The following is a 27,504-nucleotide window of genomic DNA, read 5'->3' on the forward strand; positions in this document are numbered from 1 at the left end:
ATCATAATAAAATGAGGCATGCCTGTATCTATAGCCATTCATATGAGGTCAGCTGGTATGTCGAATATCTCTTTTAAGAGTTCAAAGAATACAAATTGTGTTAAATGGAATTGGGATATGGCAGGCATATTAAACTGACATGTCCAACACAAAGACATGGTCTGTAAAAGCAACACACAGATATACAGGCATACATGTCAGGAAACTAAATATATATGTGTGTGTGTATTGATGACTATAGTTTCAAATTTTGTAGCACTTTGGATTTCAGATTTTTGGATTAGGAATGCCCCTAATCCAGAATACTCTAAAATCTAAAATGGAGCACCTACATGCCATCAGAAAATTTCATACCCGATCTTAGGTGATAGATCATAATAAAATGCCATCAAAGCTTTGTTTCATGAACAAATTTATTTAAAATATTGTATAAAATTACCTTCAGGTTATGTACATGAGGCATACATGAAACAAATAAATTTTATGTTTAGACTTAGGTCTCATCGCCAAGACAGCTCGTTAGATATTTGTAAGTATTCCATAATATAAAAACAATTTATATATTAGGACTTCATAGAGATTAAAACTTTGTCCAAAAACAAATTGGCACAAATGTATTTAAGCATTATTCTGCTTCATGTATATTCAATAATGCTGTATTAATTTAAATTTCATATAAGATTCTGTTATCGAAATTTAGGAGGTAGTTGATATAGTTCAGTCCTTTTATTTATACGTTTTGTTTTGATCTAAACTGTTGGTGATTTGAAAATCTTAATTTCTGAGTGAATTATACTCAGAATTATACTATAGATAGTCATATTGCTTAAGTTTATCATCATTTTTGTTTAATTAGGTTGAATAATTTAGTCTGTATCTTTTGTATTTAATGCAATTAAAAATATCCGCTGAAAATACAATTCTATTAGCTGATTTGAGAGAATGCCTGTGGTTAAATAGCTTAATAGCATTGACTGGACAAAAGTGAATTTTATCACAGCCCTCTTGTACTCTCAATTTCAATATGAAATATTACCAATGAATAAACAAATGAATTGATAAAAAGTTCACATTCTTTGCTGAAACCCTAAGGGTCTAGTGAATACATTTACATTAATGGTGGGTATTAAAAGATAAAATATAAATCCATAACATTTTAAGAAATATTGTGTGTGTGAATAACGTGCATTTGAGAACAGAATTTTATAATTACTTTAGTCATCATACTTAATTTTAACAGTAAGAAATTGTATGAGACATGTGATGTTATGTTTTCTTATCTAGTAAAGTCATTGAACATACTATCTCCACAAAACTCAATGAGAAACTGTAGGTAATATGTTAAATAGTAAGAACCCAACAAATGTTATTTTTTGTTAGCATGATTGTGATCATTATTGTCATTTTCATCATTAGTTTACATTCTGGATATGCAGCAACATAACAAGGTAATATATGTTTTGTATTAAATGTCAATGTTAATTTTACAAATATTAATTTTTTTAAAATCCTGATTTCTAAAAGATTCTGTGAATGATATCACAGACAAGTACAGTTTTGAATTTATAGTTATATTATACATTATATTCACCAAATTCTAAAATTTCTCACTGGCTAAAATAAATTCTCCTATGTTCTCTTTTCCCATTTCTTCCTACGTATCAACAATTTTGCAAAACTTTAAGGTTGAAGAAGTTTGGTAGCAAATACAAAGAAGAAAACTGCCAATTTCTTTCCAGCTAAACATTTATTTCTACAGAACCATATATTTTGATCACTTTCTGGTCCTGCATGATCACAAAAGATTTTCTAGTTTCTCTTTGTGACAGTTTTGTATAAACAAATATGCCTTTCCTGTAGATAGTGTGATGGCATTCAAATTATTCTCATTTTCCCCAATAATCTAGCATTGTTCATAACACACACACACACACATACACACACACACACACACACACAGAGACTCATCTAGTAACAATCAAAACTCAGAAGAATAACCAATATTTCAGGACACAGATGTAATTGCAATGCGATGAAATATAGATAAAATTTCTACATCTCTTAAGAGAAAAACATTTAGAAAAGCTTTTTAAAAAAGTTTTAAAAAACTCAGAACTTGCACCTGTAATCTCAGCTGCTCGGGAGGCTGAGGCAGGAGAATTGCTTGAGCCTGGGAGGTGGAGGTTGCAGTGGGCCGAGATCGTGCCACTGCACTCCACCTGGTCTACAGAGCGAGACTTTGTCTCAAAAACAAACAAACAAACAAAAACAAAAACAACAACAAAAGAAACTCGGAACTTTTGACAATCACAAGCAAAATGACCTCCCCGAATTTCTTAAAAAAAAAAAAAATATATATATATATATATATATATTGATTAGTTCTAACCTCTAAAGACAAAGTGGGGAAGAATATCCTTCTCTAGCCAACTTGAAACAAACAATAACAAGCTTATAATACCAACTTCCAGGGACAGAATATCATGGGATATCTACAACTAAATTTCAATAAAAGAATTAAGCTTCGAGAAGACTGAAATGCCAGATTCTGATGTGAAAAGTAAATGTAATGAAAGCTATCTCAGAGAAAGAAATGAAATTGCATATTGGTTATCAACACTAATTATACAAATGTTCATATAATGATAGGGTCATAAAAATCATGTATAAATCAATAATTTAAAAATTGAAATAAATGCAAGAATCTTAGGGATACCATATTTAATTTTACTTTCCACAGAAATTGATTTAAATCAATTCTGACAAACGAACTACCTTTTAGAGGTGAGTGAGCCTTCAGCCACAAAAAAGATTAAATTGCAGTCAAGCAAATCCATTTAGGAACCAGCATTCAAAGCCACTGTAAACTCTAGCTTCTTCATTTAGGTCCTAGCTCCTTCATTATGTTGACACATATGTTAGAAAATATTCTCAATTACTCTAAAATTACCAGGAGATCAAAGTACTGGAGACAGAACAAACAAGTTTGTGAGAAACTTAATAATGATGCTCTTCTCACTAAAAAAGTATTTTTGAGGACTTTGTTTTTCATTTTCTTTTTTATGAATCTCTAAGGTCTCCACTGAAATTTATATCATATCAAAAGTGAAAAACAAAATGGAATAGCTATTTTTCCACCTCATAACTTTCACGAGTAAAACATTCATCTTTCTTGCTGAAGGGAAGAAAAGACACTTCCTTCATAATAATTCTTAAGTTTTTCTTCGTGATACTTTGCATCTGAGAAGACAATAGATGGGCTATAATAGGAAAGATGAAAATCAAGGCTTCAAGCATTTTGATAGGTGATGGTAATAATCATTTATTTAAGTATCATCACACAGTTCTTGGTAAACAGGAAAGTATATTCAGTGCAGCTCTGATAAATTTTAGTTGAAAAGAGTCTCCCTTTGCTAAGTTTTCAATTTTGTTCCAAATGGATGAAAACCATAGAAAACACTTACAATCTCTTTCTTAACCATAGATCTGGAGATAAGGTATACTAGAATATATTTAGAGCTGGATATTGATATGTAGTAGACCACATTGAATAAGCTAATAACTATCTTTCAAAGAAAAAGATATTATGTGAACCAATTGATTTGAGTCATTTGAATACATTACACTGTACCTGCCTTTTGGTAATTATACCAATTAGATTGGAGAACCATTTATCAGGGTGCCAATTCAGTAAATTCTATACTTTCTGGAACTTAACAAAATGGTCTAAATTGGACTGACTAAATAACTCTTAAGCTCCTAGGCACTTTAGTTGACTTGATCATGTAACGTGACAATAATTTCCTACTCTATGAACTAGGGTTATAGCTAGTGAAAGAAATAGTTCATTCATTTAGTTTGCTTTGCCATTTGAATTTGAAAACTAAAAACTTTAACCAAAAAATATCGGCGTGGAATCCTACTTTTAATTTTGTTTAAAAACTGATTTCAGTGAACATTTCCTTTTAGTTGATGCTTGAATTTAAAGGTTAATTAACTTAGTGATTCTTGAGTTGGTAGACATGTAATTGTTGTTGATTGAAATTTTTTTCACTGCCACATTTTTCTGAAGATACAGAAGAATGAAGTAAGAATTGCAGGCATTCAAGAACACTGGAAACTTAAAAAACCCTTATAATAAAATTATTGCTAAAAAGGAGTTCCCATTTTTTAAAATTACTCTATCTAAAGAACTTTCTAAAGTGATTTTTCTAACATCTATTAAAGAATGGAGATGTTCCTCAAGTGTTTTAACCACTCTTTGAGGATAAGGGTATGAAATTCTTCAGTCACTCAGAGTTACTATACTTAGTCACACTGCACATTATTGAGCAGAACACCAAGAGGTGGTAGAGTAAACCTTCAAAAACACAACTCTTCATTGAATTTTTATAACTGACCTTTAGAGTATTATAATTATAACTAATAAAAATATGAAACAATACACTTCTGAAACAGAATAGTTTTGCTGAGAAATCTCCAAGCCATTTTTTTCTGTTGCCAGTATCTAAATATACAAATGTGTTTACTAAGTCACATGAGATGTTGGTGTTGGTCAAAGAAATTCCATCAGTTGTTTTAAGTGAAAGATATACTTAGATATTAAGCAGTCAGTTAAATAATTATTTTTTACTCAAATTAGCTCTTTTTAAAATTACATAGTTCAGCACTATGGGTGTCAATGTAGTGCTTTTTCTGAGATACATAATATATTGCAAAATTAAATTCAAATAATGTAAAGGAGTTCCTGTGCATTTTTACAGTGCAACAAAGTGATACTCACAGGTTGGGGAGAAGTGAGAAGACTTAAAATCTCGATTGAATTTGAAGAGACATATATGATGAGGAGATGTGAGAGACAACCCATGAGGAAATGAGTGGTCCACTAATTGAAAACAAGTTTTGTAAATAATGTTGGAAGAGATTAACATACATCACCATAGCAGATCAAATATCAGAAGAAATGACTATAACACAAGAACCAAAATAATCAAATAATTTCAGTATCAAATTTAAAATTTTAATCAATTGTAAATTATATACACACAAATTAGTTTGCTTGCAAAAGTCAAAGAAAGCCTATTTTGCTTAATTATAGTCCTTGTAAACATTTCTCTCTACATCTATTTACTCTTATGACTTCTAGCAGCAAGAAAACCCTTTAAAGTCAATATACTTAATATCCATAAGGAGAGAAGACTTAAGTTAGTTTTTAATCAATTTAAAGCAGTTTAACATATACTTGAGGATCTACTATGCTACAAATATTCTTCTGAGGACTTCAGGGAGTGTAAATATGAACATGAAGCACTCCTTACAGCAGCTTACAATCTGAGAACTAAGGTAGAAGGAGTTTATATATGAATGAATTACATGGTAGAATAAGGTGAGTGCCAAGTACAAAATGGTATAAAAGGGTTTACCAGAGACAACAATTATCTTAGGTGGTTAGGCGGGATCAAGAAAAATATCCAAAAGGAAGTGGATCTCTGCACGTTTGTCCACTTATTCATAGCCAACAATGGTGAAAATGTGGAACATGATGAAGAAAGAGCTTATGGCCAAGACGGGTTGAAGTGTAGTGCAGCTGGTAAGGGGAAGCAGAAAATGAGGCAAGAAAGATAGATCGGAGTTAAATTGAAGGGCTTTGAATGCTAGGTTGACAATTATTAGCCAAAAAAATGACACTGCCTCTTCCATCACAGAATAGATGACAGTAGACCATTCTATGAGATGCACGTTGAAAAAAAATTTAGAGAGTATGATGTGGCCTCTGAGGAATTTAATCATCAAACATTTATTGAAGACCTATTATGTGCCAGGACTGCTTTGATTGTGAAATTTGTGTTGTGAAAGAAGACTACAGAAATACAAAGTAAAATCCTACTCCTTAAATGGTTCAAAAGTGAGTGAGAAAGGACACTTCCAGAAGTGCTATGTAAACAATTTAGGATACTATCAGGAAACAGGGGATGTTTGGGTTATCTATTACCATGTAAGAAGAAACCCCAAAGCAGTGGTGGTGTGAGTTGGATTGTGTCCCCACAGATTCGTATGCTGAAATCCCAATCCCAAGTACCTCAGAATATGACTGTATTTGGAGTGTTAAAATACCTTAAAATTGAACCAAGGCCTAAAGAATCTCTGAGAAGATGAAACCAGTGAGGCCTCATAAATGACTTAAACCTTGCTTGATTTGCAAACATCAGAGAAACTTAAGTTGGGCTACTTCTTGTAAATGCCTGTATTAAAGAAAAGCAGAACTTAAGCTCAACCAATCAGAAGTAGCCAATAAACTTTTACTTGTAAAACCAGAGACTTTCCAATGGGATAGGCCAAAGAAGGCAATTGTATAATTGTGCTCAATCAAATATTTTCTTTGCTTTCCCTCTGTATTCATCCTATAAAAGCCTCCTCCTTGCATTTCCTCATTGGAGCTCTTGAACCACTTCTGGTTTGGAGCTACCCAATTCATGAATTGCTGCTTGCTCAAATAAACTCTTTAAGGTTTTATTGAGCCTTGGTTTACTCTTTATCAGGAGTAGAGTATTTAAAGAGTCAATTAAGTTAAAATGTGGTTGTATGGGTAGCTCTAGTCCAATATGACTGGCATTCTTATAAGAAGAAGAAATTAAGCACAGACACACACAGAGGAAAGATCATTGGGAAGATGTAAGGAGAAGACAGCAATCTATAAGCCAAGAAGACAGGCCATAGGGAAAATGAACCCTTCTGACACTTTGACTTCAAACTTCTAGCCTCCAAAACTGTGAGAAAATCAAGTTCTGTTGTTTAAGTCACCCAGTTTGTAGTACTTTGTTGTATCAGCTCCATGGCTCTTGGGTCTGGTCTTTAAATTCTTGGTTCTGCTTCTGAATTATCCTTCCTCTTCCATAATATGTAGCATGTGTTTGATGAAGTAGTTTTCTCAGTCTGCTTCCGGCTTGTATAAATTTGGAGTCTAAAGACCCCTTTTCATTTTTTAACGTCTCTGCTCTTACAGTCCAAACTGGCAGTGTTACTCCATGAATAAATGTTTTAAAAATATTGAGTTTGCATCATTATGTAAAAGCCATATCTATACAACAACAGATGATGTGAACATCTGAACACTGGAGGATCTGCTTCTAAGATGGCTGACTCACACAGCAGGCAAGGTGGTGCTCTGTCAGCTGGAAAGCATAGCCATGACTGGGGAGTGAGAACTTCAGTTTCTTTCAACATGGGCTGGTCCAAGTAGCCCGGGTTACTTAGCTCATTTCCAGGGTGATCATTTTAAGAGAAGGAGAGAAAAAGAGACAGAGAGAGAGGGAGAAAAGAGAGAGAGAGGGAGGAAAGAGAGAGAGAGAGCACACTAGCACCAGGTGGATGCACTATCCCCCTTTATTGCCTAGCCTTAGATGTCACACAGCTTTGCTTCTGCCATGCCCTGTCAGCTGAAAAAGTCAAAAAGTCATAAGGACCCATGCAGGTTCAGAGCAAAATACATACACTCAACTTCTTGAGGGAGCAGGGGCAACACTCTAGAAGAGGATATGGGTCCAGACATATGATGGTCATGTTTGGAACACTCATTCTGCTCTCCAGTGCGCTTTGTATTGAGTATCTGTTCCAGAATGAATGTGCAAATCAAGAAATGCTTGAGTGAAGACAATATTTTAGCTTTATTATATTTAGCTATGTAATAGAATATTAATAATAAATTATTAATCAAGGTCATATATTTTGGGAGCTTTTTAGGCTTCATTTCATTTAATGCTAACAATAATCCAAAAAGGTAGATTTTATTATTCTTTATGGTAGATGAAGTAACTGAGGCTTAGAAATGCTATTTAGTTTAGTATTTAATTACTAAAGTTTGCATTACTGTGGTAGTTCCTAGAATATGTTCAAATGCTGATGAAACTAACCCTATAGCTATAGAGATACATGTTTTAGGAAAGATGGATAACTGTAGGAATAAAGTTCTTGAGTTGACAAAAAAAGGGATGAGATCTAGTGTATCATTGGAAGTTTTGGCCATAGCAATAAAGTTCATCTGTTGTAACAGGTGGAAAATGGAGTTCATGGGCATAGATAAAGATAATTAGGTAGAATTGTTAGTGATAAAATGAAGTATTTTGTTTTATGACAGCATCCATTTCCTCAGTGAAATAAGAAGCAAGACTATCAGCTGAGGCATGGTTATCAAAGTTTGACCATGGAACCATTATGAAATAGTCAAGTTTGGGAGTGGAGGATGGGGGTAGCAAGAGGATGGTGGATCTGTGCTGAGCATCTCCTTGAGGTGTGTGGTCACGAATTTATCTGAGACCAGTCACTGAAGTCAGGTGTTTTTCTCTAGTGATAGGCCACTGCTGGGTTTAGATGCAAAACAGGAAGAACATTTAAATTTAACCAGTGGCGTAATTTTTGAAATAGCATGAAGCATAAGAGAGGGAAAGATATTTTAGAAATGTATAAATAAATAATTTCTGTGATTGGTCTCACGATCTAACTAAGGAAAAGTAGAAAGTCAAATGTGACAAATGACAAAACAGAAAAAAAAATGGAGGTCCCGGTGTAGTGAAAACATTTGGGAATAAAGTAAAGTAAACTCCATAGTCATAACAAAGAGATCAGTGAGTACCTTTAGAGTCTTATTCCTTCCTTTTGGTCCTCCTTCCAAATGGAAACAGTTTTTTGTCTTCGCTGTTGTTGTTTTGGTCTGAGGACGTTCTTTTCCTTTGCAAATCATAAGTGTAAGAGAATTAATACCTTTCTGAATAGACCGCAGCCAAGGACTACTGGCAGTTATAAATACTCCAAATCCCTCTCCCTTAGGTGTGATAAATCTGAGACTGTGTCTTATACCATGTCCCAAACTTCCCCAGTTGGATTAGGCTTCAGCCAGCCAGGTGGGAACTTGCTTGACAATGCACCTTTAATTGACTCTATCTCTTTCCTGTCTTACTTCCTCGCTCCCTACTAGTGTTCCCTGTAATCATTTCCCAAATAAACTAATTCTATTCAAGTACTATTTCAAGGCCTGCTTTCTCAGGGGACCCAACTAACAACTCCTCCTTTGAGCCTCTAGAGCCCCTCTCAAAACACTTAACAAAATACACTTTGTGATTTCTTACTTGTCCTTCTCTCCATTAGACTGTTTCCCCACCAAAGGAAAACTATGTCTCCACCTTTCTGGCTCCTTCTCCTAGAACAGTTCCTGCTATATAAAAAGAACAACTTAAATATACAGTAAATGGAATGGAATACTCAATTAAAATGGATGGTTTTGCTGACTGAGGATTGGAAGTATCTTCTTAACTCGTTGAGGCAAAACTAGATTGGGTTCAGTATAACATGAATGTTATTTGTAGTATATTCTTGACAGAGTAATTCTTTGAAATTGATAATCCACAGAAGAATGTCAAGTGTAAGATTTTTGACCAGTCAAAATATATCACTCTTTTTAGATTGCTAAATTTGATGGAGTTGAATAATATAATATGGTCTCCTCAGATACATATTTAACAAAGCTAAGGAGTTGTGTGGTTATATATTTATCATTTTTCCCTAAGCTGTTTATTCTATGAATTCTTTTAACATCAGCAACACAGAAATAACTGTAGGAAAATTTTTGTTTTTTGCATCATAAACACCTAACATGGAAGATGCTGAATAAATATTCATAGAATATTCTTGTGACAAAGATTATCATTTTAAAATAAATTATTGTTGGAATAGATTAAACTGATGTTAAAATTAGGAAATAAAAGCACAGTATTAAGCTCTTTATATCTTTTTTTTTAAATTGTGATTTGACTATCATCTAAGCACTGCTATTTATATACCTGTTTGCTACTGCTAATTACTTTATAAATTTCAATTATTCTGATGGCTAAATATCACAATTGTTGTGTAACTAACTCAACCAAAAGCCATACTCACTGTGAAACAGATATATTGGTGACAACGCTTATTTGCATTTGCAAATCTCAACAACTGCTCAAGTATCTGCTTTCTAGCAATTAGGCAGCTGCTACTTAAAATCAATAGTGGTAAACTCTGGTTGTATTTGGTTTGGAAACGAAGTGTTGTCTTGTGCAGCATTCTGGTACTTTGCAGCGTATTAATGAAGTCACTTTGCTTCATGCTGTTGTATCGCAGCTACTTGGCATCCTTTCCTCCTCAGCTGGCTATTGCATTACTTCATCTATTTTCCTTTCATCCTTTGTCTCATTCACAGGCTTTGCCTTTGAATGGTTTTGAATTTCCCTTGTCAAGAGTTAATTTACACTTTTTAAAAATGTATAGCTATGAAGCCTAACCTGGTTGAAATATGTTGGATAATTTATTAACAAAAGCTGCGTATGAACTATTTAGGAGTTCCATTTGAATTTCCTAAACAGTTGGGGAATTAGCTTCATGGAGGGCACAGGTATGTACGGGAAAAACTAGCAGGCAAGTGGACGTTAACTGACTGAAAAGATAGCTTCAGTCATACTGGCTTCAGTACAAGTAAAACAATCAGTTTTTAGTGATGAATTATATCTAACCATGTGCTAATAATTGAAATATGTACAAAACACTCTTATATCAAATCTCCTGTAAGCATTGCCTTGTAATGTTATGGCTCATACTTTAGTGCAAAGTTTTGCCTTGTTATGGTGTTTGTATAAGTTCTCTTAGTATAGAAACATGTTTTAGAATTATAGTACAAAAAATAGCTTAAAAATATAGTGATGGAGTTAAACTAAATGCTGTTGGAATACTGCTCTACAGTTTTTAAAGACACCATGCTCTCTCATACCAGTGTACCTTTTTTGCATATGGTATTTTTTTTTAAATTTACTTTCCTCACCACAAGCCCCATCTCCTGCCCACCCTAGGATATTCTGCATTTCTTTTCAAATCTCTGCACAATCTCCCAAGCAAAGTGAGACAGTCCATTCATCCTCCTTAATCCCATTTTACTTGTCTATGAAAGACAGGATAATACATGCCATGGAAGTAACTATGTAATAAAGGCTTTAGTAGGATGACAAATGCTCAAACTCAAAACTCCCTAATTTTGTTAAGTATATATCTGAAGAGACAATATTGTACTTTCTCACCAATTCTCACTATTTTACATAATTAGGCTCACTAAATAAATATCTAAAGACATTGCTTTGCGGATATGTCTCATAAAGTCTCCTAAATCATTTCACTTTAACCCAGGATTTAATATTACTATGTTGCTCTACAAACTTTGGGCTGTATCCTTTTAGAACATTTTGTAACTTTTTTTCTTTATAACCTGAAATCTCACTATTTTTCTTCTGGATCTTCATCCTTTTCCCTAAGTCGACCATATAAGCTAACTTAAAAGTAGTTACGAGCTGTAATGAGAGGCATACAACAATTTCTTTTCTGCTACAAACGCTGGAAGTAGTTGCATGAAGTTTTGGTTGACCATATCTCAAAATCACAGTCTTAATGCCCATCACAGAAAAATGAGATGCTATCTGCCAATAGAAAAACTTAAAAAAAAAATACAGAATATACAGACCCCTCCTATGTATTTGATTATGTGAATGTTTCGTTTACCTTCCTAATTTAAGGATACCAAATAAAACATTTAGGAACTTAAAGAAGATGATATTTGCTTGCTTCTCATTGTGCAAGAAATCCCATTATAGTGGCCATTGAATAAATGAATTACAGTGAGGCTTAGAGTTGCTCTGAGTTTGGAGATTTCAATACTTTACAGAGGTAGTCTACTCAAAGTATGCCAATTTTTCACGTTTTGTTTTTAGGGTAGGGATTCATGCCTATCTTGGAACCGTGACTGCAGTAATTGGAAAACAATTGGCTCCTTAAACATTCTTCTACTATTGCTCAAACTATAGGTCTATAAAATGTATAGACTTGAATAATTTAAAAATATTGTATGTTAGGCTTTAGAAGTCAAGCTTGAGCTGGAGTAAGGGTTTCCTAAATTTAAAGGTTGAAAGCCTTCACTAACAATAAATATCATGATGATTAAAAACAATACACTTGAATTTGGAGTTGAGCATAGAAATCATTCAATCAACTAGAAAATCATGGGAACAAGAAAGTAACTTTTATGCATTTATTAACCAAATCTTCTCTATTCTCTATATGTATCAATAATAACGCAAGTATTTGATTTAGAAATGTGTCTATTTTGTAATTAGCTGCTTCATAGTGGAAAAAAAAAAGGTGGGGAAAGCTGAAACTGATTTGCTAACACCTTAGACTGTAGTCCATCAGAAATGCAAATGTGAAATTCCCTGAAGTTATGATAAGCTTCATACACAAAACAATGGCTTTCATAGAAGATACTTTGAAGCATTCAGGAACCAGAAAGTTGGCTTTGGATGATTAGAGACTCAAGGAAGAATGGCAGAAGTATCAGTTGAATGAAGATGTGTTTATTCAGCTTACATAAAGTCATAGCCAGCCATCTTACAGGTTTTACTAAATTTGAGTTTCCTCAAGTCTAAAATATTCTCATTCTCATAGCATAAAGCACTAACTTTAAGTGCGTGTGTGTGTGTGTGTATTAATCTGATCATATTGAAATGCAGGTAGATATTTGGCTCCACTATGTCTATTTACTTAACCTTGGCACTCATCACACAAACCAGCTTGCCCCCTATTTTCATCCATAGCAGCATCAGGTTTCTTTGAAGTCTAAGAGCCTGGCTGCCAAGGTAATTCTAGCTTTGGTAAGCATCATATAGTTGAGACACAGAGTTGGAAATCAGTTAAATATTGAGTTGGGGTAGGTTGACAGAAATAGGGAATTGTCTGAGGATTAGTACAGATTGCAGTGATTATTTCAGGGGCAATTTAAATTCTCTGATTTAAGCCTTCTGCTGGCTGTTAAAGATTGACAGAATAGATTTATTTGTTTGCCCATTCATTCATTTATTCAACATTTACTTAAAGGAGTACTTGTTGTAATAGAGAGATGGACAAGCTCCAGAGACTGGAGCCACAGGTGAGTGGAGGTGGGTGGGTGGAACGGCGGGGAGGGTCAATACCCAAAAGCTTTGTTGCATCTTTTTATTTACATGTGTGTGACAAGGTAAGAGGCAGACACTTTCTTAAAAAGGTGCGATCTTGCAAGATTAACATGTACACTGGAAAATTATGTGGGGTAGAGAAGGGAGTTTCTCATTAGAAGGAATGGTGCTGGTGAAGTTGTCAAAGTTCCCCACCACCTAGTGTATCTATGGGTAACTAGAACAGGTTACTAGGTTGAAGCTTGGGAGGTCACAGGAACAGGTCACATTGGAGAGCAAAGCATATGCACATGTCACTGAAACGCTTTAATCGCAGTGCCGTCCCTCCAAGTACGAGTGATGAGGATTTCCCTGATACACGAGGCTCTTTCAGGAGTTAATTTTACTTCACTCTCTGTTTCTTGGTCTTCTAAATATTTTGAACCATTAAAGGGGAGTAGAGAATGGTCATGCCAAATGGCCTGTATAAAAAGTAAGCAAAGTCATGGGGCCAGAATGCCATTTTTCTGAATGAACCGCAAATGGCATGCTGTTGATGGAAAACCACTGAAGACAGAAGAAGTATGGAGGTAAACACAAAAATCAGGCATTGGCTTGGCTTCCACCATTGATGAGACTCCCATTCAATGATTTCACACAGCCCCTGGACTGGCCACCAAAACTGTCTCCTCATTTCTCTCCATGCTGACCTGCTGCTCCCCTCAGCCACTGCTCAATCCCTCTTCTCCCAGACACCAAAATTTTAGGTCGCTTTTCCTCATTCCTCCACACTGTCCTAAGCCTCAGTAATATTCTTCTTATCTCTCCTGGAGTGGGAGCTGGATTCTGGTATGATCTGTGCTGATTCCCTTAGGTTTCCCAGTTGAATGTCTGATGCCTGATTATTGACTATTTTGTTCGTTTGTTTTGTTTTGTTTGAGATGGAGTCTTGGTCTGTAGCCAGGCTGGAGTGCAATCTTGACTCACTGTAACCTCCGTCTCCCAAGTTCAAGCTATTCTCTTGCCTCAGCCTCCTGAATAACTGGGATTACAGGTGTCTGCACTGCTTCCAGCTAATTTTTGTATTTTCAGTGGAGACAGGGTTTCACCACGTTGGCCAGGATAGTCTCAATTTCTTGATCTTGTGATCCACCCGCCTCAGCCTCCCAAAGTGCTGGGATTACAGGAGTGAGCCACTGCGCCCAGCAGACTATTTTCTTTCATTCTATTTCGTCGAGTTACTACCTTAGCAATGCAACTGCTTTCACTTAACTAAGGGTTACATACATAGCAGGATGAGTAATATGCAATATATTATATAGTTATCCAGGTAAATAGAACATTTTTTCTCCTTAGGGTAATAATGAGCCATTGAAGTATTTTAGAAGGGACAAAAAGTCAACAACAAAGACTTGCCTCTTAGAAAGTTCCCTTTGTCTAAAGCGGGAAGGATAGATGGTCGGTGTAGCTGACTATAGAGGAGGAAGTGTGGGGAACTATTGCTCAGGCCAGGGAGAGGGAAAACGGGGTCCTAACCCAAGGGAGTAGCAATTAGGATGGAGAGGAGATTCTGCACTGAGGAGATGTTAAGGAGACTTGTAGACTACAGTCTTGGGGAAAGAAAAAGAAATAAAAAACTAAGATAGTCTCTTTTAGGCATAACCAGATGGGTGGATAGTAGTGCCGTTTCCCATATGGAATGCAGAAGTAACCTACTTGAACAAAATTATTTTGAGTTCAGTTTTGGACAAATTGAGCTTGTCTGAGTGAAGATATATTTATGCTATAGTTCATCAGAGGACCTGGACTAGAAATTTATATTAGGACGGCAGCTCCATCATATGGTGGTTGGTGCTCAGGGTGAGAGTGAGATGAGGAAGGGAAAGCTTATAGATGGAACAGTGAGCCTGTGACAGAGCTTTTAGGTTCTCTATTCTTACTTCCTCTACAGAATTGTCAGTCTTTAAGTAAATCAACTTTGCCACAGCCCTCAGTCTATTCCACTGGGATTTAGGAAGGAAAACATTTTATTGATCCAGTTTGAGAAATTCTTGCCATCAATAACTGTGAATACTTGCCAGATGGCTCAAAACGAGAAATGAGATCAAATAAAGTCTGGAGTATTGCCTGAATTCAAACTTTTGTAAGTCTAATGATGTGGTCAAATATACACGGACAGTGTTGAGATTAGAGCTTTCATCAAAGCAGTATGTTTCTGCTTGCTTTGCCTATAATTGCATTCCCATTTGTGGTAACAAAATACCTAAAAGTAACCTCAATGAAATACGTCTAGTGTATATTTAATGAAAACTACCAAATATAAAAAGAATTAAATATTAATTAAAGCAGACTTAAGAGGTTGGATAGATACATCATGCTTCAAGCAAGAGGGATGAATATTTAAAGATATCTTCATTCTAAATTATTTTATTTATTTAATGTAATTTTATTCTAAATAAAAGATGAAATAATTTTTGAAAAACTGGAAATCAAAATTTCAAATTTCATGTTAAAACATATGAGGAGAACTAGTTTTCAAAAAATTAAAATGAGCAAGATATAATAGACATCAAATAAGTTATAAAACTGTAATACTTAAGTGAACATGGTACTAACAAAATTAGATAGATCTCAATGAACATTACAAAATATATTTATAAGAATTAGACCTTATCTTCCATGAGAACTACTACAGTCAGAGTCGTCACAAACCAGTGAGCAAAAGACAGATTATTTAATAAAACTGTTTTGGTAATCAGTTTGCTACTTAGAAAATAATGAATTTATATATTCAACTCATATATTATACCAAAATAAGATATGAGATGCAAATATTCAAACATGAATTCGGGGAGAAATAAAAAGAATAATTCATTAAATCACAAGATAATGAGATGGTTATCATTTTAAGTATATTACAATAAAAATGGATTTTTGGTACATAAAGTTAGAAGCTTGTTCAAAAAGATTACAAAGTCAAATAATACAATTAAGAAGGTCACATTAGATGAAATATCAATATTATTAATACAATATTAATAAATGAAGACTTCAGAAATCAGTCAAAAAATCCTACAATTAAAATAGATAAGTGGCCAAGGGACATGATCTGATGTTTAAAGAAAGAGAACATATAAATGGTTAATAAGCATATGGGGAAAATGAAATATAAATTTTTATTCTATTAAAATTAAGCATGTGAAATTATAGTACATAATAACAAATGTGTGGTCAAATATACTATGATAAAAATTATTTCAGAAATAATTTGAGACAGTTATGATTTTTCTTTTGACACAGGGTCTCACTCTGTTGCCCATGCTAGAGTGCAATGGCACAGTCACAACTCACTGCATCCTCAACCTCCCGGGCTCATGAGTTCTCCCATCTCAGTCTCCTAAGTAGTTGAGACCACGAGTGTGTGCCACTATACCCAGCTAACTTCTAGAAAGTTTTTTGTAGCAACGGAGAATCCCTATGTTGCCCAGGCTGATCTTCAACTCATGGGCTTAAGTGGTCCTCCTGCCTCGGCCTCCCAAAGTGCTGGGATTACAGGCAAGAGCAACTGTGCCCAGCTGAAAATTTAAAGTTAATTATGCAGTTTGATCTGGCAATTCCATATCTGGAAATCTATTATAAGAAATTAATTATAAACTCTGAAACATGGACAAAAAGATAAAATAAGCACAAATACTGATGACAGAATAATTCTGAACAATCAGTAGGGAAACAACTGGTGATGATTAATGTTATGTGTCAACTTGATTGGGTCAAGGGGTGCACAGATGTTTGGTTAAACAAATACCTGTTTTTGGATGAGGTGAGCATTTGAATCAATAGACTGGGGAAAGAAGATCTCCCTTCCCAATGTGGGTGGGAAGCATTCAATCTGTTGAAGGCTTGAATAGAACAAAAAAGGCAGAGAAAGGGAGAATTCACTCTCTCTCCCTGCCTGGTGGGCTAGAACATCCATATTCTCCTGCCCTTGAGCTGAAACTTATACCATCTTCTCCCCAGTTCTCAGACACTGGACTTGGATTAGAGCTTATACCATCAGCCTCCTGGTTCCCAGGCCTTTGGAATCAGATTAGAACTATCTCACTGGCTTTCCTCAGTCACCAGCTAGCAGAGGGCAGATCATGGGGCTCCTCAGTCTCTAACATCAAGTAAGCAAATCCTTCATGATGAATCTCTTTATAAATCTATTTCTATACCTGTATCTTTCTCTATATCTATATTTGTTCTATTTCTCTGGAGAAACCTTACTGACACAGAATCTCTGTTTATGATAGAATCATGGCTAAGTAATTGTAGTATATACATTCAGTGAGCTTTTATAATGCCATTAAATATTATGTAAGAGATGCTAGCTCTTGGAAAAATATATATCTATCATTTTCATAAATGAAAAGGAAGGGTTTGGAGTTGCATAATCACTATAAAAAGCAAATATATAAATACAACAAATAAAGCAGTGAGTTAAAACACACTTGGATTACTATAAAGTGAGAAAGATGTTAGTGATATTTTTAAACACAATATCTTTTTGGACTTCCCAAAACAAATTTATATTAATTTTAAAATGAAAATAATCACTTTAATAGGGGTTTTACCAGCCAAAAATATTAAGTAAACCTGATAAAACGTGTACCTTATTATGTCTTGAGAACACTAGAATACAAAGGAGACTCACACGTAAGTACAAATGCATGCCATCTACTACCCAAATACACACATTGAAAAATACAAAGCACTGGCCCACGTGACTGCTAATGCTTCCACAGGTTCTGGAGTACTTAAACTTCATTTAAATATAGCCACTTAAGCAGAATGGGGGAATTTTTAACACTATAATGCCAATAAATCACCTCTCTTGGCATAAAGTGGCTGCTAGGCAAGAAATACCCAAAAAGGCACTGGGATGGCTTATTATATGCATTTCGTACTAGAATATATCTCAGTTTACTCCTGTTAGTGAAGAGTGATAATATCCTCACCCTGTTAGTGAACAGTGGTAAATCTCATACTCACATGCACACATACTTTTTTCTATCAGAGAAGCATGGAATATTGATACAGGAGATAGAAATTGTTTAGGCAGATAGTAAGGGCAAGAGTCTTCGGTGGAATTTCCCTTTCTAACAAAAAGCAGCCCCCAAATCATTTCTTTTCTAACAAAGAGCAGCCTGAAAAATTGAGCTGCAGCCATAGATAAGCAAGCTGGAAGCTTGCATGGGTGAATGCCAGCAGCTGTGCCAGTAGAAAAGGGCTACCTGGGGGCCAGGTAGGTTCAACATGGAGGCTCTACCTTCCCTTTTCGTTGTCACCAGGTACACAGTAAACAAAACAGGCAACATGGCGCTAGCCAGGTAGAAAATTCATCTGCATAGTAAAAGATCAGGGTGGGAGTGGCCAGCTTTTTGCGCCCTATGCAAATGGCACCCCTAGTCCTAACTAGTTTTTTATGCCCTATGCAAATGGCACACCTGGTCCAACCAATCTTTTGTGCCCTATGTAAATCAGACACTGCCTCCTCAAACTTATCTATAAAACCTGCTGCATTTCACCCGGAAGAGAGCTGTTCTCTTTCTTTTGCCTGTTAAACTTCTGCTCTGAACCTCACTCTTCGTGTGTCCATGTCCTAGTTTTCCGTGGCCATGAGACGACAAAAATCAGGTATCACCCCAGACAAACGACGCTGCTTCAATATCATGAAGAAAAATGTTAAAGAAAGTAAAAATTTGAAGATAGAAATAAAGTTGAAAAAAACTCTGGCCTGGAAAGATCAATACTTAATATTCAGTCATGAAATTTGTATAACAAAATTAATGTTCACCTTTCCAGGAAATGTCAATAATTTGTTTTTCTTGCATATTTATTACAAGGGCTCTCTGATGACTAGAATTGATTTCTTTTCCACAAACATATAATATGGGAAGATTATTTTAAGATACTGATATGCAGTTAAGTTTATGATAATGAATGTAGCTTTGTATTAAGTTTTACGTAAAAATCATAGATAACTAGATGCTGCAAAATACAAATGTGTTTGCCGTTGCAACTTTGCTACACTTTGGTAGCTACTTACAATTTTTCTTTAATGTTTAATACCAGCCTCAGGGTTCTGCTGTGCCTGAATCCTATTGTCCTCATTGGCTCTGGGGAGTCCAATTCCAGAGCAGTGTCCCCTCCATCGACCCTGGCTTAGAAAGGACACAGTGTTGGTGCCATCCTCACTAGCTCATCCCATATTGATTTACTAAATGAAGAGTCCTCTGGGCTCTCATTGAGAAAATAGGTCAGATAGTGAATAAATTCATTCTAGCATGCCTACCTCTCTAAGCGTTTTTAATTCTTCCACACTATTCTGCCAAGGCATTTCAGCATCTCCATCTATTTATTAGAGGCCAGCATTTTTTTCCCCAAGATTCAGGGAGTCATTTTAGTAGCAAATTAGAACAAGCTCTAGGTGTCCTTGTCCGTATGTCGCATACTGTACCATTAGATTGTTTCTCATACTTACAAACTCTCTCTCTTATAGCTTTATATTCTGCATGCCACTCAACACCTTCTCTCCATTCACTAATGCCCTCAAAACTCATTCCTGGGGCCCTGTCAGTACATATTTGCAAGAACTATAGTTTTTTTGAGGGGGTGAGGGATAGAAGAATCACTTTCTTCCCAGAGGTGGTAATTTACTAAACTTTATACCAGCTATTAGTCTAGAAATGATGAGGGGAAGTGGAAGGAAATCTTGGAAAATTCCATCATCAACTTGGGAAGCATCCATCTCAGCAGAGGCCCCTGCAAGGTCTCCAGGCAAGAGAAGCAGGCCTCTTCTGCAGCCTTGGAGGATTCAAGGGAATGGGGGATTAAGTATTCTCAAGTGTGTCTGCTCACATATTCCCCTCCAGGTAGCCAGGGCACATTCTTTTTGCAACTAGGCCCTTTATTCAGCATAGGAGACATACCATTACTAGGAATCATGGCTTCTCTGTAACTCAGCTACTCTTACAGTTAGGTGCTGGGTCTAGTTTTTGTCCTGATCTGCCCTCCAGTTGCAGGAGATGAAGGAATCTTTAAATACTGTCAAAGATCCCCTTTCCCCTCTGCCACCCCCCAGGAAAAGGTATTTGTTTTGGGATTTGAGCCTGTCAGCATTTTAATTTAGCTTATTAATTTTAAAACAACTAAAGAATTCCACAGTCTTTAATGACCATTGCCACCATAACTCTTAAATACCAGTGATATTGCATCCTCTTTCACAGATATTCCATTTCATTTCACCACTGGTGAAAAGGGCATTAATGGTTTATGCTATAGAATGTCAAAGATTATCATTATCATGACTACCACCAGCAATGCAGTAGTTTGCTATCTGGCCAGCCCCAAGACCCAACCCCAAAGTTCCCTCTGAGGATCTGCTTCCTAGAACCATTTCTAACTCCCTTAATTAGGTGACCCTAAGGGAATCAGACCCTGAGAAAAGGATGATACACCCTTTATTTGGGAGTTGCAGGAAAAACAAGCAGAGGAGTGTGAAGATGATACAGGAAGGGAAAAGCAGGCCGTCAAGTTCTTCTGGAGCACAATCCCCAGGTCAGCTCTTAGAAAAGGTAAAAAGACATGCCTCAGAATTATTCTTGCCAAGATGAACAACCTAGGGAATTAAACCCACTGGCAAAGGCTCTCAGAGACATGCTAGCCCCCAGACATTTCTGGTCAGCTGTGCATTGGCAAAGAAGGTTCTGGAAACAAAGGACAGCCTTCCAATACAGATGGCAGTATGGGTGGGGAGTCAGACTGTCACTGACAGAAGAAATAAAGGACTCAAAGGGAAATGGGCAGGGAACTGACTATGATAAATATAAATGTAATGTATTTTTCATTTCTTATTGAAATAATGATGAGTTAAACATAGTCTTAAATTGCTGGGTATAATACATATTTTTGTAAATAAAGAAACCAGATAATTCTGTTAAGTTACTTCAAGTGTCAGTAATAGAGCATAGTAACCACTCCACATCTTAAACATAGCAATCAGGAAGACAATATTTTAAAGTGGCAAAACACTCACAGAGCAGAATTGTTGCAAGAAATCATTTACTCAAAAATTATGTAGTAAATACCTCTCCAAGGGTAAAGATATACAGGTGTGAAAGCACAATCTCTACTATCAGGTACATAATAGGTGGCCAATTACTGCAAATTCATTATTGCTGATTTAAGTAAAGCACTTGATAGTAAGCTATTTTAAAGAAATTTGTTCAGATTAGTGATTATTCTCATGGATTAGTATTTAACAATTTACAATTAAACCAGTAATAATACTTAAATGCAACAACTGGACAAACTATAGCTTGGAAATTCACTGAGAATTGATCCACATTTTGGAACATCACATCACTAACAGCAGTGCTGCTAGTGGTATTTAAAATGATGAGGAACACTTGAATCTATTATTTCCATTATTTAATAAAGTTTTTACTGAGCACATACCATGTTTCAGCATAGCTCCAGGTACAAAGGAAATAGCAGTGAATTAAGTAGAATAAATTCATGCCTTTCTGAAGTTTACATAACCTTCACTTATAGCTACAATATCATTGTGATTACACCTAGGGGTTTACGTATCTGAATATTTCATTATGTCTTCTACTGCTGTTATGTTGAGCAGTTATACAGGGAAATAATAACTTTATTAGATGTCTTTACTCCTCCTTTATACGACATTTAGGGCATTATATTTTTTAATTATCTGTGTATATATTATGTGTATATTTAATTTCAGGATAGTAGAGGGAGAATTCCACATTATTATCAAAGTAAGTATTACATCTGATGGAATTGATAACAACTTCATTAAAGTACACACATTCTTACTGTCAAGAAAGTGATAAGTTCCTTGGGATCCATTATATGGATAGCAGCCTGGAGATTCTATAGTAAATGTCCTGGTGTCTTCAAAAAGATGTAATGCCAACTTAAATATAAATTACTTCTAAAATCACTTTAGCACCAAGACAAAAAATATGGTATAAACATCTATGAAGTTTCTCAACTAGAAAAGATTTGTTGTTGTTGTTGTACTTCTGAAGTAATAATTCTCTGTATCTCTACAGTGGGGAAAGTATCCAATGCTTCATTGCTAATTTGCCCACACCCTTTTTTTAGTTATTGAGATAGTCTGATGATTCTTACTCTCTTCCAATGACCCAGTTCCCTTACATAGGCCAGGATCTCCACATTCATTTCTCAATTGGAGGTCTTCATTGGCATATTCTGCAGATATCTCAAATCCCAAATGGAACTCATTTTCAACTCCTTTACCCATATTTACTCTCTATCTTTTCTGTCTCTGAAAATGGCATGAGGACATCCACCCAGTTGAATAGTGAAAGACTGAAGAATCACCCTGAATGCCTCCTTCTCACTTGTATCCAACCCATCTATCTCCTGATCTGCTGTGACATTCTAGTCACCCTATTCCTATTGATACTGCTCCTTTTTAGAGAATCATCATTCCCTAGCCTAGATGGCCAAAAAAGCTTCATAAGTTGTCTCCTTGCTGTGATACCATCTGATCTTGCCTATTTCTAATCCACTTTCCTCTTTGTAGCATCCAAAGTAATCCGTCTAGAAAGGAAATCTGATTATGCCCTTTACATGTTAACAATCTTTTCAGTGGCATCACATTACCTCTGGATTACAGTTTAAACTCTGAAACAGGATCAGATTTAATTCTCCAGGTTCTGTTTTCTTTATTTTTAGTTCTTTACTCATAAACTCCTTCTCATCATTCAGGCTTCCCTGGAGGTGTCACTTCCATCATGGAATCTTCGATCACCTACCCAGGTCTAGGATTGATAGGTTTCCTATATGCTCTCAAAGAATACTGTCCTGACAGGGCTTATCACAATATGTAGCAATTAACACTTGGTCTCTCACTTGTCTTATGGGCATAGAGGTACCCAAATATGTTAGTCAAATTAATATGTAAAAGAGCTATTATTAAATAATAAGGTAAAGTATAGTCAGTTATAATATTTTTGAAATATATAAACAGGTGTTTTTAGTTATAAGACTACTGTTTGAGCAGTTTTGTTCTATAGAAAAATTGAGCAGAAAGTACAGAAAGTTCTCGTATGTACTTGCCTACCCCAGTTTGCTCTATTATTAATATCTTGCATTAGTATAATACACTTATTACAATTGATGAACCAATACTGATACATTGTTAGCTAAAGTTCATTGTTTACAATATAATACATTCAGTTTTCTAGTTTTTCTTTGTTTCTGGTACTTCAGAATAAATCAGAAAATTACATTATGTATTTTATAAATGTAAATGAAATTTCTGAATATTTAAGCCAAAATATGGGCAAACACTGGTGATATTTGTCTAATATACTTAATTCAGTAAACAAATATTTGTAAGTACCACAAATATGGTACTTACACTAGGTTCTGAGGGCTCAAATCTGAATAAGACAAAGCCCCTGCTCTTACTGAGCTCCAAGAAGAAGAGAAGATGAATGAGTAACCTAATAATGTAAGTGCAAGATGATAGGTCCTGTGATGGGGTATCTACAGAGTGACACATCAGTGAAGGAGAGAGTTTTTAAAATCAGACAGAATGGAGAATGTGAGTAGGAAAAGTTTCCCAGGTGAAATAATTGTTTGAACGGAATGTTGAAGTTTGAATAGAATTTAGCAGGTAAAAGAAAAGCAAAAGCATTTCAGTTTGAAAAACAGCAGTTTGAATAACAGCAGTGTGAATGTTGGAATTCTGAAATAATAGAACATAGCTAAAGAGAAGGAGAACAGAAGTTACAAAGCAAGAGAAGGAGGCATCACTCAGTTAACGAAGGGCCTTCAGGTCTAAGCTAAGATTTTGACTTTTATCTTCAAAAATAGAAAGTCAGAACATTAAGTGGGAAAATGAGATTATTTGTTTTATTTTATTTAAAAGATCATTCTCTATTGCTAGAGGAAAATAAGTTTAAAAACATGAGTTCATGTATCTTCATACATTTATGTTCAAAATTTTAAGATAAATCACTGGTAGAATAAACATAGGTATATTATTCTCAAATCACTAGAAAACAAAAATGAAAGAAACTTTGAGTAGTATAGCCAAATCAGTGAACTGGCTTTGGGGGAATAGCATGAAAACTTAAGAGCATAAAATATAAAGTAAAGTAACAGAAGCAAGCCCAATTGGAAAAAAAAAAAATGTGTTAAACCCTACACTTGAAAACTCGGGAATTAGATTGCAAAACAAAAACAACTAAAATACATGAAGACTGATAGCTAAATAATATAAACAAAATGAAAAATAATGTGATATAAAGAAAATTACAAATAAGAGCATTAGTGGCAATATCATATTGCACAAATATCATCATTTATAATCATCATAGCAATTCTTTGTTTAGCATGTTGTCAGGTATTACATGAGGATAAAAGGTGTACTATAACATGAAGATTTAACTATCAAAAGCCATCTATGAGACAAATAATATATCTCTGTACTATATTAAATGTTCAAAATAAAATATAAATGGGAAAATAATTATTTTTCAAACTTTCTGAAGATAATCAGAAATCAAATGAAGAAATTAAGAAATTGAATAATATAATTAGCATTTTAGTTCCTAGGCAGAAAATACATATTTATAAAAAAAGTTCAAATACTCATGAGGTATTTTTAAATATTGATTATATCCTAGGTCTTAAAAAATCTCAAAAGGAAAAGAATAAATCATACCAATTCTATTTATCTTATTTCAGTGAAATAAAAACATTAATAACAACAGCATTACTTAAGGAACATATTAAATCACATAGGAACCAAAAATAGCAACCTGAAGAACTCTTCAGTCAAAGAGGACATCAACTTCTCAAGACAGAATATGTCAAAAAGTAGGAAACACAGACAAATATGATATGCACTCTGAAAATTTATGCCTGAAAAATAGGGAAAATAAAAATAAATGAGTTAAATATGCCACTCATAGAAATGTGGTAGGCAGAATTCTATGAGACTCCCAAGATTTCTGTCTGTTGATAAACACACACCTTTTCCCATTATTCAATCAAATACCAATGTAGATGCTGTTGTGAAGGATTTTGCTAGTGTAAATTAGGGTCTAAAACCTGCTGACCTTAAGATAGGAAAATTGTGCCTGGCTCAACCATGTAATCTCTTTAAATGTGGGTCCAGAGGTAAGAGACAAGAAGTCAGAGATTCAAAGCATAGGAAGGATTGAACACATTGTCATAGGCTTGAAGATTGAACACGGTGTTGCAGGCTTGAAGACAGAGAGGGTCACATAGCAAGGAATGTGGGGGACTCTAGAAGCTGAGAAAAGCTACTGGGTTGACAGTCAAAAAGAACACCAGGACCTCATTCCTACAAGAAGAAGGAAATGAATTTTGCAAACAAGAATGATCCTGGAAGCTGATTTTTCCTCAGCACCTCAAAAGAAGGCTCCACATCACCAAACATCTTGAGTTTAGCCCTGTGATACAATGAGAGGAGAAACCAGTGATGTCATGCAAACTTCTGACTTGCAGTGAGCTAATAAATGGGTGTCGTTTTAAGCTGCAAAATCTTCTATAGTTTGTTTGCAGCAATAAATACTAACAGGGAGATAAGAAAGTACATTGAAATAACTCCTATTGATTTAGGATTTTTGCTCCTTTAGCTCAGCTAGGTTTGGCTTCTTGTCTCATGACCAGGAAAAATTAGACACACAAATCTCAAAGAGTGAGTGGAGTAGAATTTAAGGGAAAGAAAAGCTCTCAGAATAAAGAGGTGACACAGGAGGGGTGGGATGGTTCTCCTACCTGAAGACAGGAAGGTTTTCTAATATGGTGGAGGCTGGGGCTTTTTATGGGCTCAGAATAGGAAATGTGTGCTGATTTGTTTGTGAGTATGCAAAAAAGGTCAAAGTGAAGAACACCACTCAAAGATGGGCACTATAGTGTAGAAAAACAATTAAGAAAGGGAAGGTATATGTAAAATACATGAAGGATGGGGATCAATCAGAGGATAGAACATGAAACAGGAAGGCAGGTTCTTAAGGGAGGCTGAGTATTTACCAGGAACAGTTTCCAACTTGAAGGTTGGGTTTCACTGGGACCTGCCCCTATCTGCCTGGGCATTTGTCTGCCTCCTGCCTCGATCGCTATGAAATCAGTAGAAAAGAAGTTATAAAGATAACAACATAAGAAAGGGAAGTTAGAAATGAAAATACATCTAATGCTAGTTATTGAAGAACTATAATGAAATAGATAAATCTCTGAAAAATACTCATGGGAAAATGTGTGAGAATAGTAATTCACAACTTTAGGCTATCAAAGGTGATACAATCACTGACATAGAAATGTTTTTTCAGATTAATTACATACATGAAATTGTGCTTAAAAAATTCAAAAACTAAGTGAAATAGTAAACTTTTTGTCATAAAGCTAGGTTATTATACAGAATAAAGAAATTGTTCAAATAGTTTCATGACCCAGATGGTTTCATAGATGAGTTTCTAGAAACTTAAAAAAATTATGTTATGATATATTGATGAACTATAGTTATATATATTTATGAAAACATAGTGTTATAATTTTTGAATATAATATGAAAAGTTTAAATTAAGCTAATAAACATATTCATCACCTCAAATACTTAATATTCTTTTGTGATGAGAACATTAGAAATTTACTGGTTGTGATATTATAATATATAAATTAATTATTAGCTATATTAATCATGTTGACAATTAGTCTTAAAAAAAATCAAACTTATTCTTCTCTACTGAGGCTTCACTATCATTTCCCCACTATCCCACCCCCAGCCTCTGGTTACTACCATTCTACTCGCTGCTTCCATGAGTTCAGTTATTTTAGATTCTACATATAAGTAAGAACATACGGTATTTGTCTTTTTTACGTTTGGGTCATTGCACTTACTATAATGGTCTCCAATTTCATTCATGTTGTCACAAATGATTGACTTTCTTCCTTTTTAAGGGTTGAATTGTATTCCAGTGAATATATTATCACATTTTCTTTATTTATTCATCCTTTGATGAACATGTTAATTAATGATTGATTTCATAATTTGACTATTGTGAACAGTGCTGCAAATTTTTAAGAAGACTCAATTTCTTTGCTTTTCAATCCCTTCCAAGACACAGAGAAAAGAAGAGAAACTTTCTAATTCATTTTTTAAGCTAGGATGATGATGTTAGCAAACTTATAATAAATATTAAATAAACAGACCAAAAAAAAAGATACAGCAATCTATGGACAAATTTAGATTATAGATAGAGATATACAAAATAAAAGATATTAGTAAATCAAATTCATCAGAACCTTAAATTCAGAAAGTATCATTATTAAGTGATAGTCTCTGAGAATATTCAAATATCTTTCATTATTAGAAAATAGATTTCCATAATCAATCATATTACATGGGCAAAGGGGAAAATTTTGATGAACTTTTTGA

The sequence above is a fragment of the Macaca mulatta genome, chromosome 1 (genome assembly GCF_049350105.2).
Source record: "Macaca mulatta isolate MMU2019108-1 chromosome 1, T2T-MMU8v2.0, whole genome shotgun sequence".
In the NCBI taxonomy this organism is placed as follows: domain Eukaryota; kingdom Metazoa; phylum Chordata; class Mammalia; order Primates; family Cercopithecidae; genus Macaca; species Macaca mulatta.